Below are 12,174 nucleotides of genomic sequence, written 5' to 3'. Positions count from 1 at the left end.
TGTGTGTACCAGTCAGGGTTCAGGGCAGAAAACAGAAACCACTGTTAAGTTTCTTAAGCAGAAAGGAATGTGCTTGCCTCTTTAATTACAAAAAATGGAATTATACAGACCATTTCCTTAAATGTATCATGGCATACTTTCAGATCAATAAATGGACAACCTTTTCTTTTTAAAAAAAATTTTTGAATTTTTTAGTTTGATTTATAGTATTATGCAGCATGGATGTTCCGTAATGAATGTAACCACTCCCTCATTGGTGGGCATTCAGGGTTTCCTGAGGTTGTTTTCTGCCACTAAAATAACACTGCAATAAATATCTTTGTGACAATGCATGCTAATGCTTTTATTTCCGTGCAAGAGAATTTTCCAAGTACAATTGCTAGGTCAAAGTGTATATATATATTTATATTGTAATATATACAGTTAGATCATGTTCCAAAATGTTCCTAACAATTTACAGGAAGGAATTTAAAACAGGGTACTGAGTACTTATAAGATTGCTGGAAGGTCTACAGGTCTATTTCACAAGCGTAGTTCCAGAAAAATACGGAACTGAAACTTTAAGGGAATTACTACCTTTGATGTCACCTGTAGAGCTCTGCCAGAATCAAGAACCTGCTATTTTCTCGTTTGCAGCAGCTGCAGCTGTTTCCGAATACCTAGGGAGCTAGATGAAGAGCATCCAATAGCTGTGACCCCGTGATTAGAAACCAGATCAGGATGCTGCTATTGTTGACTTTGGTGGGGATAGCACATCACTTCCTCTTGATACCTAGGAAGGTGGAAAATGAACACTGCAGAAAACCTCATGTATACAGATAGTTTTTCAGCCCACTTTTAACTGCCAAACTTCATATAAGTGCATCTACTTGGTGACATCTAATACACATGCAAAATCTTGGGTACAGAAGATTCCGGGGTGGAACGGAAGTGAAGCAAGCCAATCCATAGTATTAGCACAGTTTATAAGCACTATATAGTATTATTAACTACCTGCTTCTGCATAAGACTGTGCGAAAACACTAATTTTGGGGAATCCTCTGTCTACCATTGGACCTTAGAAGCAGGGAAAGAGACAAAGAGAAGATTCACAAAGCAGAAAATGTGTATGACTTATAAAATTACGAGAAAATAATTTTAAAATAACTCAATAGTAATAGAAAAATAGATGTTAACACCAAACATCTGTTTCTGGCCTATACAATTGACAAATGTAAATTTGAGACAACCTGCAGCTGGTGACAGGGCAATAAAATGGACACTTTTATTGACCATTGGTGAGAGCATAAATTGGTCCAAATATTTTGGAAAGTAATTGGACAATACATGTTAAGCACCATTACTGATATTCATACACTCTGACTCAGTAATTTTACTTCTGGGAATCTATCCTAAATTAATAATCCTAATATACTGAAAAGAGGTTTATATTTAACGATATGCATTGTAGCATCATTTATAATAGGGAAAATTTGGAAACTACCTAAATATATAATACTAGAGGAATGATTGAGTACATTTTGGAACATATATAAAATTTAATATTCTGTAGCCATAAAATAATGCATAAGTGAAATGATAATAATGTTAACCACATTATTTTATTTTAATCCATTGAGCACTACAAGGACAATACCTAAGGCCTATGAACTTCCCAAGGATCTGCCAAAGGGGTTTGAAGCTTGACAAAAGCTATTGGCTTCAAAATATGAAGATAACTGCAAAATCAAAGTCTATAAATGTTTAAGTGTCAAAAAATGTAACTCATCATTTTTATAGATTATTACATTTTGTGTTCAGAACAATTTTGACACATTGGGAAAATGGTTGGTTAGATTGTATCAGTTTGTAAGAATTCTTTAGTATATATAATCTCTGCTAAGAAGCATAACTGATAATAAATTTCAAAGGCAAAATTTTAAAATCGTCTCAAATTTTTAGCAAAAAATATACTTATTTAACATAGGATACGGGGTGTGTACATGTCAAAGTATATGTGATAAAATGTAGATTAGAGCTTCTAAAAACAAGAGTGCCATGGGATTAGCATGGTCTAAAGAAATGCCATGTTTTGAGCACCCACTGTGTGTGACACTTAATATACATCATTCTTTTTAATCCCCACAACAGTGCTGGGAAATAGTTCTGTTTATCATAATTTCTTTCATTTGAGGAAACCTAAGGCTTTAGGAAAATTAAGTAATTAACCTCAGGTCACACAGCTAGGGAATATGGAAATGGGGTTTGAAGGCAAGTCAGTTTGACTCCAAATCCTGTGCCCTTAGTGAGAACATAGGTATGTTTTAATGTCAAATTAAAAAAAAAAGTTTACAAAATTGTATACCTGGTTTGAGTATAACCTTGGAAAAATACAGGATTCAAGACAAACAAAAATTTTTTTCTGGTTTCTACTGTTCTGAATTTTCTAACATATTTTTACAACAATCCGGCAACCTGTATTAATTTCTTAAAAAATTGATCTTAGAGGAGTTTGATAATAGTGGTAAAATATTGACATCTTGCGGCTATAGGGTGTCATTACAACCTTGGTTTTACTTTCAGTGTGGGAGCTGACTACTAGAGGGCAGCACTGAGATCTATTCGGGTCACGTTTTCTGGGCTGAATGTGGCAGAAAGCTGGGTCACCTCTCCACTCAAAACTGAAGAAAAGCAAACTCATTTATAATGCCACAAACACACACATATGTAAACAGAATAACGTATACTGTAAATATGCAAGCGTAATACACTTCAATAACTTCTTTGCATCCTGAAGCAGTATAGCAAAGTTACTCAGCGTCAGGCCCTGGAACCATGCTACCTGAATTTGCATCATGGCTCCACCATTTATCAGCTGTGTGACTTTGGCCAAAGCACATAAACTTCCTGTGCTTTATTTTTTTTTCTCTATCTGTAAAGTGAGAATAAGAATTTTCCCTACCTCTTAGGGATGGTGTGAGAAATAAATGAAGTAATGCTAACAGTGCCAGTTGAAAGGAGCTCAAAAACCGGAAATTATCATTTTGCCTGTTGCCCAAAGCTATTCTACTTTTATGAAACAATATATGTCTTGCTGAGTGCTATAAGTATTTGTTGAGTACTATAAGCAGACAGAAAATTTTGTTATTACTACTGAATTAGAAAAATAACTTTCTGTCAGGTAGGGTTAGGTGCAAAATCTAAAGGAAGGTCGAGAACCACATTTCAGAGCCCTCACTGGAATGAAGCAAAATGTGTAAGTTTGCCTAACATCCTTTCTTGTAGTTTCTCTCTCTAATTCTAATTTGTCTTCGTCCATCACCTCCCTTGTTCCCCAGGTTCTCACTTTCCCCAGGACAAAGAGCTACTTGTCCAAGCCTTATTCTGGATGATTAACTAGAAGCACACCATTCTGAATCATTTTTATACCTCATGTCCCGGCCCTGCATCTTAGTCTCCAAAGGAATACAAGGATCCATTTCCCATGATGTGTGTAATTAGGAGTTCCCTGTAGTGTTTAGTAGTAATATATATTAAATGTAAAAGGGCTACATTTTTTTTTTCTTTGCAGCTAATGTTAAGAGGAAAGCTAAAGGGAAGTGACTGGCTTCACAGTTTTGTGGAGGGAGAGGGTGCTATTTTGGATTCTTTCATTCCATGGCACCTGAGGAAGTAAAGATCATCCAGAGAAGATGAAAATTTTGTAAATTGTTAGGCTTCGATATTGGAAACATAGAGAGGAACTGATACGAGTTCCAACAACATCTAGTAGAATCCATGAACATTCTGGTGCTGTGAGTCTGTGAGAACACTAAGGTCAATACTTAATCATACAGTGTGCTGATGTTTCTGATAGCAGTTCTAAAAGGTGTGTAGGAATAATTCTTAAGTTTGTACTTGCAAATGGATTTGAAGTATCTGTATAATTTTAGATTCATGAGGACCCCAAATGGTTTTAGATTTCTGTTCTAAAATCATCTTTAATTATACTGTAACTAAAACTTAGAGATCCAATGGGAATTTTTGAGTTTATGGATAAATCCAATGAGCCCCATACTGTGATTAAGAGGCAGTGGTTAAGAGCTCTGACTCTAAAGTTAGATTACTTATTTTCACAGATGGCTTCACCACAAACTAGCTGTATGCCCTTGGGCAAGTTACTTAATCTCTTTGTGCCTCAGTTTTTCATCTACAAAATGTGGATGATAATAATACCTACCCCATAGGACAGTTGTGATGATCCATTGAGTCAGTATATGTAAAGCCCATACAGCAACAAGTGTTTGTGGAACTCTTAATCAAAAGAAGCAAATTCACTTTAGAGATTTTATTTATGTGCCAATTCCCAGCTACTTCTACCTATAAATTTAGAATGTTATCTCTATTCAGGATTTTGGAACATTCCTTGAATGATAGTCCCTTGAACATCCTAGTCCTCATCAGAACCTTCTCATAAAATCCATGCTGGAGTTGCTCATGGCACCATGCAGCAGTAGATAGAGAATGCTAACTGGGGCCCTCACTTGCACCAGTATTCCCATCAGGTCACCTGAAATTCTACAATTAGGGCTTGTTTCCTTTGGGTAGTCATGGTGTGTTTCTGGAGACCCTGTTAGAGTGCAAGCAGTCTCTGGAGGGATAACACAAAGGTGCATTAGTGGAATACATCAAGGATAGACGTGAGCTTTCTTGGAGCCAAATAGTCTTGCATTTAAATTTTCTGGCTCTATTACCTACTAGAATTAGAGTGTCTGAGTTCAAATTCTGTCTTTACTGACCAGTGGCTGTGTGATTTTTGGTAAGTTACTTTAACCTCTCTGGACATCTGGGAATTCAAATAGTATCTATCTCATGGGGTCACTGTGAAGATCCAAGGAGACAGGGCTTCCAAAAATGCCTGTCACATCATCGGCACTCAGTAAGTATGATTATTGCCTAATTTATCTCAGTCTTGGCATCCTCATTTATAAAATGGAAAGAATGGGTAATATCTACCTTCATGGTTATTGTGAATATAATGTAAGATAATGTACATATAAAATACCTGTCATACTTTAATAAAAATATTGATGGATAATAACAAGTGTTGGTAAGAATGTAGGTAAAAAACCCTCATATATTGCTGGTTGGAATGAAAAATGGTGCATACACTTTGGAAAACAGTTTGCTAATTCAAAAAATGTTAAACATAGAGTTATTATATGATCCAGCAATTCCCTGGGTATATGCCAAAGAGAAATAAAAACAATATGTCCATATAGAAACTTTTACACAAAGGTAATAAAAGCAGTATTCACAATAGCCCAAGGTGAAAACAACCCAAATTTCCACCAACTGATAGTGTGGTATATCCAAAAAAGTAGAATATTATTTGGCCACAAAAGAAATGAAGTACTGATGAGTTGATGGGTGCAGCACACCAACATGGCACAAGTATACATATGTAACAAACCTGCACGTTATGCACATGTACCCTAGAACTTAAAGTATATATATAAAAAAAGAAATGAAGTACTGATACATGCTAGAACATGCATGAACCTTGAAAACGGTATGCTAAGTGAAAGAAGCCACTCACAAAAGATCACATATTGTATGATTCCATTTACATGAAATGTTCAGAATAGGAAAATCCATAGAGAAAGTAAATTAGTGGTGGCCTGGGGCTAGGAGGAGGAGAGAAATGGGGAGTGACTTTTAAACAAGAATAGAATTTCTTTGTGGGGATAATGAAAATGTTGCACAAGTGTTTGAATATACTTAAAAGACCCCTAAATTGTATACTTTTGTGGTAGATAAATTATATCTCAATGCAACTATTATTTAAAAACATTTCTCGTTTAATAGAAGTCATTTTTAGGCCTTAACATCCCAGTTCTCACATTGGGAATCCAGAACAGGGCCCTGAGTGAATGATGCCCAGGACAGAGAGGAACTTATTAAGGAAAAGGAATACATCTAAAGTATGGGGGAAATGATGTCTCTGTACAAAGGTGTAGAGGGAAGTAGGGAATCTCTCTTGGAAGGAAAGGCAGTGAAGGCACTTAAGGGGAATAGGAGAAGGAGACAAAATTCACCTGCTTTGAATTTTGCAGGGAGCCAGCCTGGATCACCTTTTATATGCTGGGCTGGAATCACAGCTGATGAATGTTTTGGCATTTAGAACTGTCCTGGAGAAAGGGCGATTGGTGGTTATTAGACAGAATGGAAAAAGGAAGAACAGAGGCAAAATCTGAGAGTTTGTGTCTGACTTTGAAAGGTAAAAGAAGGCAGTAGTCTGTGGAGGACATATTTATCCAGAGGACTCTAATTGTTAATCTCTGGGTCATTGCATTTAGGTCAGCACTAACTCTGCTACAGGTGGGATCAATTTAAAGGATTAGAAGTGTCACTCTAAATCCTAATCCAAGTCTTGGTCTGCAGATGCTGAAGAGTGATTTTCAAAACGTTTACTAATGCTTTCAATTATTTACCCCATTAATGGAATTTATCAACAGACTGGAGTCCTTGACAGGATTGTGAATGCATAGAGGATGCAAAGAAATGGGCACACTGAGGTAGCTATGCCAGTGGTCTGCATGTGCAGGCAGTAAACTGAAGACATTTGAGCGGTGAATTACTTGGTGAGTAGTTGACAGTCCTTGTTTATAAGAAAGATTGTAATGGGGGAAATAAAACACAGCCGACCTGGGAGCTGAGACTCTGATTGAGATACATTAGTTTTACTGCAATATGTAGTAAAAAAAAAAAAAAAAAAAAAAAAAAAAAAATTAAAGAGTGAAGGAAAGACGGGTTAAAGAGAGCCTTCGAGATACTTTAAGTCAAGATTTGAGCTCAAAGGCTCTCATCCAAGCTTTCGTTTTGTCTCATGATTCCTTTTTATTTCTTCCTGATGTTGTCTTATACAAGCTGTTAACTTGATTCAGGCTGTAACTAGAAAGACAAATCAATCTTTCATAGAAGTCTCGGCTTGACAAGCTAGTATGAGGAACCATTTCCCTCAGAGCTATTTGTCATAGTCTTTCTTTGTACATGTTTAAAGAACAGTGGTTTTCTGTGTGAAGCCAGGCTTCCCACCAGATTGTGAAAACTACCTGAAATGAAATTACACGTCCCTATGCTCTAGCCGCTTTCCATAGAAGCCTGATCCCGTGCAGGTGTTCATACCTGAGTAACCTAGGCAATGGCCCCAGAACAACTGTGGGTCACTAGTATTCTATTTCCAAAATTTCATACCTTCAAACTTTGTTTTAGTTATATCCACATTTCCCATTAACCCCAGGAAAGCCTTTAGTGAGCTAGTTTTTTTCCTTAAACTGAAATCAGCAGGTGGAGGTTTAAGGCATCCTCCCCCTATCTTGCCCCTTTCTTTCCCTCCCTCCCTCCCTTCCTTCCTTCCCTCCCTCCCTCCATTCCTCCCTCTTCTTTCCTTCCTTCTTTCTCTTCTTCCCTCCTTCCCTCCCCCTTCCTCCCCCTTCCTCTTTTCCTTCCTTCTCTCTTCCTCCCTCCCTCACTTCTCTCTCCCTTCCCTCCCTCCCTCCCTCACTTCCCTCTCCCTTCCCTCCCTCCCTCCCTCACTTCCCTCTCCCTTCCCTCCCTCCCTCCCTCCCTCCCTCACTTCCTTCCTTCCTTCCTTCCTTCCTTCCTTTTTTTTTCTTTTTTAAAGAATAAGTTTCCTTCTGTGAAATCTTGAGTTGGGGGATCAAGACTAAATCCTACAGCAACATATAACTTTCTAGTTGTCCAGGGAGTCCTAACAGAGCTAGAAATATCACCAAATACATCACACCGGTACCAGAAAAAATGTAAGGGCAGACCTTCAGCTTGGGGAATGTTTATCTTGCAGTTAACAAAGGGAAAAGAGCAACAACTGAGAGTGAATGTCAAGGGCACTTTGTGGCATGTGGCCTGAGGAGGGACCCACGTTGTACGAATTTGAGAAATGGTATAAAAAAGCCAACTTTTTAGAATTTGGGGTGGGCATTGTGCTTAGGAGTGACCTGGATTATAACATAAAAATGCCAGCCTTAGACCTAGAATGGAGAGTTAATCACTTTGATCTGAGGGGCACCAAAAGTTTCTTCATTTTTTTACTCAAAAAGTAGTCCATCCTCCTCTGCCTACCTGCAACTGATGCTTGAAATAGACATTATATTATTAGAGATTAATTATTTTGGCATAAACTTCTCCCCACCCCTTATGAGAAAACAAACACCACTGGTTGGGGAGCAATAGAGGAGAGTGTCAAATATTATCATTCATTTACATATTAGTGCAAATCATTTAAAGAGTTTCTTTAGAGTTGTTTTTCTCCATTAATGAGAGGGCAGAGAGAGCTGTACTAGAATTTTGAAGACAAACTTTATCCCTTGATAATTTTGCCAAAGGTGGGTCCTGATTAAGGCTTAAAATAGAGCATTTTAAATAACGTGGTAACACAAAACATTTTATTTGTGCTCCATATCTCCTCTTCAGTATTAATTCAACAAATATTTTTTGGGCACCTACTATGTGTCAGGCACTGCGAAGGACACTGGAGATTTAATGTTAAGCAAAAGCAAGCAGGGAACTTACTAACTTGGTTTTCTCCCTCCTGAGGTATGTGCTTGCTTTTCTTGTTTAGATTTCTTGGCTAGGCCCTTATACTCTCCCTTTTTTTTTTTTTTTTTTTGTAGTTAGTCTTAGCACGGACCAGCTTCTCAACATGTGTTTGTTATTAACGATAATAAGATAACCAGTGATTTTAGGAGCCCAGGTTTTCAGTGTAGCATAACTCCAGCATTGTGGGGGAGTGCAGTCTTCACATCACAGATGCTTGACAGACGATTCTAGGCCAAAATTTAAAATGATCAGGAACTAGATCTACCAGATAGAAGCAAGAGCAAGCTACTTTGGGGGAATCCAACTCCAGTGAGAAGCTAATTCGAGCAGCAAATGTTAGAATATGTTGAATTAACTCAGCAGTTTCAAAGTGCAGAAGTTTAGAAAAGTAACTGCCTAGACAAAGTACACAATCCCAGGATGGATGGAGGTCAGAGAAGAAAGGGACTTGCTGATCTGCTAGTCCAGCTAAAGGGGAAAAAGGAGAGATCTAGAGTAGGCAACAATCTGTTCGGGTCACACAATGAGTCGGTGCAGAATTGGGTCCAGGACCCTGGCCTTCTGATTCCCAGTGCAGTCCTCTTTCCAAATAGCAAGGAAGAAGCAGTGTTGATTGAAAGACAACTGTGTGCTTAGGATTCTAACTTATTTAATTCTTTATCTCAAAATGATTAAATTTACCCCCATTTTGCAGATGAGGAAGTTGAAAATTGGGGCTAATATGCTGAAGGGTGTACCCTCAATATTTCCATTCTCAAAGATTAGGATTAGCTTTATATAGAATGCAGTGGAACTGGTGTTCACCACCCCCAGCTGTGCAGCACTGTGCACTGAGTGAAGAGTAAGTGGGCAGTCCCAGGACTAGGCTTGAACACTAGTAGCAAATTACTTCTGGTTGGATAATGAATTTCTGGTGGCTCCTCCCAATTTACTCTGCCCCTCCCCAACTCTACCTAATTTATTCTTTCATGGGTGACTGGGGGAACTTCTTTAAACTGCAAATGAGTGATTCAAACTCAGTTTGAGTAATATGGCAGGTATAATATATGGCAGGTATAATGAAGTCAATGGTCTCATTGACTTCATAGATGAGGGGCTATCTGCAGAACTTCTATCAACTGGGGTGAAAATCTCCATTCTACCATGGTTTGCCCTTAGGCAAGTTACTTACCCTTTGTGAGCCTCAGTTTCATCATCTGTAAATAGTGATGATAATAACACATACTTCAAAGGACTGTGATGAGTTTTTTAAATTCAGTTTTTAAAATGAGACAATACATGGAAAGAGTGTAGCCCAGAGTTTGACACATAGCAAGAATTTGGTATGTATCTTAGACTTTGTTATTCTAAGTGCTAATTTCTGGATTAAATGCACAGATACTGGGGAAGAACCCAGGAAACTAGTGTGTTTGGGGAAGAAGATGCATTACGTCAGCCTTCTGGCCCTGTTGCCCTGAATAGGGCTGTTTCCCACATAGAGCTGTCCTCACTGTTGCCCATTCCTAGTGGTCAAAAGGGTGAGGCCTATAAGGATAGAAATATTATGAATTTCAAGATCCTTGTCACAATACAGACCAGAAATAGAGACCCTTCCTATATTACTCCAGATAATGAGTGGCTCCTACAGTGTCCTGGCTCCCAAATTTCACCACAGCAGAGAAAAGAGGGAAGCTGGAAGAAGCTGGGAGGAGAAGCATGTGGCTCTTGACTAGAGCTCAGCCTGGGTTGTGAGCTGTTTGAAGCCTGAGTCAACACCTCAGACTTCTTCCATCCTGTATCTCACTCTCATGCATTCAACATAGCGCAGAGAATAGATTTAATTTTTTGGAGGCAGGTTAGACTAGATTATCTTTGAGGGCCTAGGAATAAATTTGAGGCTTTTATGCATATAATCAGCCCAGAATCATCTTTCCACTGTCCCCAAAGCAAAGTTAGAAGTCCTCCGCCATCCCACACACCCCTCAGCCACTGGCTTATGTTGTTTTGTGAACTGTTTGCTCCCCCAAGACTTTCGTGACTCTCGTTCAAATCAGCTTTCACCAATATATGAATGTTGGGGCATATATTTGTGGTAGGTCTTTAAGATTCACTAGATATGCCTCAGATTGGTCTCTTCAGGAGTCAAGGTTTCTCATAAAATTAGGAGTGAGAGTCAAGATAATAACCAACAGGGCTGGCACAGATAGAATTGTTGCTGCCCATAAAGAACCAGTTTGACCTGACTGGTGCACACCAGCACTGATGATCAGCCCTGAAGAAAGCTATGCCATTATTTTGATCTTTGATTAGAATTAAGGATTTACTAAGGATTCTCCTTATCAACATCTCCCTGACCTATCTTTAAGTGTTGTGGGGTCTCAGGGTTTTGTCCTTTGTCTTCTTTCTTTACTCCACAAAAGGCATGTTTTAAATTACCCTCTATCAATTGATTACACTCAAATTTATAACTCTTGTTCAGCTCTCTATTGAGAATTTATAACTCTTGTTCAGCTTTCTATTTTTTCCTAGGCCTTTCAGTATGTGATATTATCTACTGGATATTGCCACTTGTTGACCAATTCAAGATCTCTATCAAAATGCATCATCTCTCCCACCTCCTTCCTCCAATGTTTCGTATCTCAGAGACTTGTGCCATTTTCCAATCAGTTTCCTAGGTCTGAAAAGCTCAAAATCATCCTAGAGTCCTGCTTTCTTTTCACTTACCTTCTATATCTTGTCAGTCACCAAGTTCTTGTTATTTCTATTTTCTTAATCTCCTTGATATTTGTAATCTTGGAGGAAATGATCCCATTCCTCTAGGTCTTCACTACCACTCTCTTGGTCTGTCATCATTTCTCATCTGGATTATTATGACGCACTCCAAACTGGTCTCTCTGCCTCCATTCTTGCTTTCTTCCAACTCATTCTCCACATTGTTGCTAGAGAAATCCTTTAAAATGGAAATCTGATAATACCATTTCTCTGCTTAAAGCCATTGGGTACACTATTAAATCATGGCATATCTTGGTGATCTGGCCCTTGCCTTGTCTGACATCACAGACTCAAGCAGAACGAATGCTTTAGAATTCTAAGAATCCATATATATATAATGTCTCTCTCTCTCTCTCTCTCCCCTTTCTCTCTCTCTCCTCTCTCTCTCTCTCTCTCTCTCTCTCTCTCTCTCTCTCTCTCTCTTTACTTCTGGGTCTTTCTGCATGTTGTTCCTTCTGTTTGGAAGGCTCTTAGCATCTTAGCACCAAACTACTCCTGCAACCTCATTCACCTGGCTAACTTTTTTTCAGTACTCAATCCAGAGCAACTGTTCTTCCTCCCTCCTCTCCTCCCCTGAAATCTGGGTTTAGGTGATCCTCTCTATCTCTCTGTTTGGGCTACCTCAATCAAAGCACTTTTTACTCTGCATTGTCATTATCTGTTTACATCTGTTTCTCTCCAAGAGAACTGTATGGGACAGAAAAATAGACATATTTAAAACTATAATAATGATACTATGTCTAATATAATGCCAATGACTTGCCAGGCTCTGTTATAAGCACTTGCTGTGTGTTAACTCATGTGCTTTTCACAACACTGTAAGGTGGGCAGCTATTACTGAAG

At 38.5% G+C, this 12,174-nt stretch overlaps 1 protein-coding gene across 1 annotated transcript in view; it reads left to right on the top strand.

Moving 5' to 3' along the window:
* Positions 1-6,381: 6,381 nt before the first annotated feature.
* Positions 6,382-12,174, top strand: part of GUCY2F (guanylate cyclase 2F, retinal) — a 112,479-nt gene continuing 106,686 nt past the window's right edge. The window contains exon 1 of the mRNA XM_030934485.1: positions 6,382-6,602. The gene's annotated coding sequence lies outside the window, so the exon portion shown is untranslated. The remainder of the gene's footprint in view (positions 6,603-12,174) is intronic.

The sequence above is a fragment of the Rhinopithecus roxellana genome, chromosome 7 (genome assembly GCF_007565055.1).
Source record: "Rhinopithecus roxellana isolate Shanxi Qingling chromosome 7, ASM756505v1, whole genome shotgun sequence".
Taxonomy (NCBI): domain Eukaryota; kingdom Metazoa; phylum Chordata; class Mammalia; order Primates; family Cercopithecidae; genus Rhinopithecus; species Rhinopithecus roxellana.
Note: the sequence above shows the minus strand (reverse complement) of the source record. Positions and strands in the feature narration are given on the sequence as shown.